Source organism: Aplysia californica, unplaced genomic scaffold (assembly GCF_000002075.1).
Source record: "Aplysia californica isolate F4 #8 unplaced genomic scaffold, AplCal3.0 scaffold00396, whole genome shotgun sequence".
NCBI classification, from domain to species: domain Eukaryota; kingdom Metazoa; phylum Mollusca; class Gastropoda; order Aplysiida; family Aplysiidae; genus Aplysia; species Aplysia californica.
Window position 1 is genome coordinate 32772 of NW_004797666.1, and position 3306 is coordinate 36077.

Here is a 3306-nt window from a genome sequence, read left to right on the forward strand (position 1 = left end):
ATTCACAACTCCGTTCTGCTCTCGTTTGGATAAAAGTAGTAAACAACTTGTACAGATTGTGGAAACGAAATGGGCCCATAGCTTACGACGATTAGATTCAATAACGAGCACGCTTCCTCATTGATCTTGGGGACTATGGTTCAGTTCTCGTTGAACTAAACGAGGTATTAATAAAGGGGATTTCAATTCAATGGTTCATTTATATTGACTCATTTTGAGACATTGTGTTTACCAGACATAATATGTTAAGACGCACGTGCTGACACTTAAAGTATCCGGCTTTGTCAAAAGACATCTTTGTGTAGAGTGGGGGCTGCCATGTTTTCTCTCTTCACCTTTTGCGACGTGTGTTGTTGTTGAAATTGTTTCCATTATTCTCCACTCCTTAAAAGCTCTCTGCTCAGAGGTCCGATTCTTTTACATAGGCGCGCTGTGTTAAAATTGGTTTCAAACACACGCCATGTCATGTATGACTAAAATGCAAATACTACTCACGTAGAGAACTCAAGAATTATTTACTGCGATGTTCCGGGACTGACTTCTGGAGTAAAGAGAAGAGCGGGTAAAGTTTTATTATCTACAGCAAAAGTTTATTTGAGCCTTTTTTAAACTAGACACACGAAGAAGGGAAAAGAGAAGGTCCTGGGCCTTGAAGAAGAAAAAAGAGTCTAAAGAAAGGCACACGACATGCACTCTGAGACACCCCCCCCCCACACCACACACACAGAACCAGGCTCGTTTGGGTCGTGTATGGCCGGGATTGCCCCTCTGGCTTTTGCCTCATCAGCTTTGAACAATTTTGTTCCAGTAGCATCACCGTGACCTACAATGGTGCAACATCAGTGATCGACTTTCGACCAAACCAGCCCTACTCAGACTTCTAAAAAAAGTTTCTTTTTTTTGCTCTGTCAGTTTGGAACTTGACCAGTTTGTGAGGTTTCGAGGTTAGAACCCTTGTGAGGACCGCAATCATAATTCTTTCTTTCTTCCTTTCTTCTAAGACTTGTTCCTCTGTTCTCTCGGCTGTTCTCTATTCCCAGGTCAAAACCGTCTGCCTAGACTCTCTGGAATCATCTTGCTACCTTCTTTTTGTAATTTTCTTGGTCGTTTCCTGTTCTTGGTCTATACTCAGTACATTTTTTGTCCATTTATTTTTGTTCATTGGGAGCTAGCCATGTCCCATTTTTTGTCGGAGGATAAGTTTGGGCATTACATCTCCCACTTCTGTTTTCTTTTTGGGGGTTTTGTGTGTTTTGTTTAGTTTTGTATTCTTATACCCAGCACCTTCCCTTCCTTTGCTCTCTGTGTTATCATTAATTTCTGTATGCTATTATGATCATTACCCAGGTTTGGCACCCATAGCGTACTACGGGGGCACGGCACTGGCTGAAAGCTCGCCTTTTTAGTGATTCCGGCAGATTGTGATCTGGCGCTCATATGACCGTATGCAGTTGCGAGCGCCGTAATACCTCTACTAAAACTAAACTAAAGATTGTGATCGGCAGATTTTGATCTGTCACTATTTCCCTGTATCTTCCAAAGCGACTCCAAGCCGCATGTGTCCTTCTGCTCTTATTTCACTATAAGATATTTATCTAGTGTATTTTCCACTTTTGGTAAGATTATTTCTGGACTCACAGTTCTTAAACTAAACGCAGACCAAAGGAATGGATATGAACTCGCTATCAGGTTTCAGAGTCACTGGAGGTCAAATATTTACAGGGCTTTGATTTCCTGGTCAAATTTGATGAAGCGAGGCAGGGGTCTATTGTTGGTGTGAACTGAAGCCACCAGTAATCGACCCGACCCAATCATATCCCTTTAACAGTAAGACCACCGTCGCTGATTCGCCTGTTCTGCAAAATTGAGTTGTAAACTCCTCAAGGGTAAGGGCATCTGATACGTGAGTTATGGTCTTCAGTACGTAATTTCTTAAGAACCCGATCCGTTTGTGGCACTAAGATGTCTTTTGTTCTGTTGGGTACAGCTGTGAAGATTAGTTGGGAAAACCGGCGTTGTTTGTTATTGTGAGAAGTCTTAATCCATCCGGACAAAGTGGTGAAAAGAGAGAATGGGAATGGGATTAAGGATAGTTTGTTGGAATTCAGGCTTAAAAACCGTTAACAATTTTACTTTTGAAAAGAGCAATAACAATTGGCCCCTCCCCCCTTTGTTAATGACATCCTTTTTAACCTCCTAGACTCAAAGTATTCTGTTTCAAAGGCGGTGCACGTTCTTGTGGGGATGTATAATTACTAATTAAAAGTATAAGGAGAGAGAGAGAGAGAGAGAGATGGGGGGATATGACTACATGTATACAGAAAATTGTGAATGCATGTATACGGTGATGTTGTACGGAGGCAAAACTTGCTGTAACGGCGGACTTTCCAATTATTGTTCTCACTCCCGGTCAACATTTCAAAAGGTATACGGTCAAACTAATTTGTTGCTTATAGCCTGACCAGACTGAGGCCCCGTGTATCTAGAAAGCAAACATGCCGGAAATGCCGCTGACTGGACAATGTTCTTATTTCTGGGAGCATTGTCCTCTTTGTCAAAGTGACATTCGGTCTTCTGGATTACGAACGTGTCTCGTGCCTGTGCTCTGGGTTTTAAATAAATATAGTCTAGTGTCTTTGTGAAGACGGACTTAGAATAGCTAGCTAGATCTTGGGATGTGGGTGGTGCTGTGATTGAGATGGAGCTTTTGGTAATCCAGCTGATGTTGTGTTGGTAAAATGTATGACCCCATTAATGCCCCCCAAGACAGCTGTTTCTTTCGGTTGTGTTATCGCGTGGGGTTTTCCACCTCATCAGTTCTGATCCATGTCTCTGGCTGGGAGAGACGGCCGCTGTAACAAAGAGTTTGCGATTGAACACTGACTTAAATGAACTGCACAGCCACTGGTGAGTCATCTGAAAGGCAACACACTTTTGCACGTCAAAACCGACCCTTGCTTAAGCTACACACAGAGAGAGAGAGAGAGAGAGAGAGAGAGAGAGACACACACACACACACACACACACACACACACACACACACACACCCAATAAGAGAACAACAAAAATAATAAAACACGGAAGCAAAACGAAACCAAAAGAAAACCCCCACAAATTTTACAAAATAAAAACGAAGAAAAAAAAAACACACCTAACGAACACACAAAAACACAACATTCGTCGACCACACTGCTATGATTTCAACATTCATCCAAACTTCCGCGCACCCAACTTCCGCAGAGCACAAAAGAGACTCAGGTACATCCGAGATTGTCCCACAGATATAACATCAACATGTCACGTCAC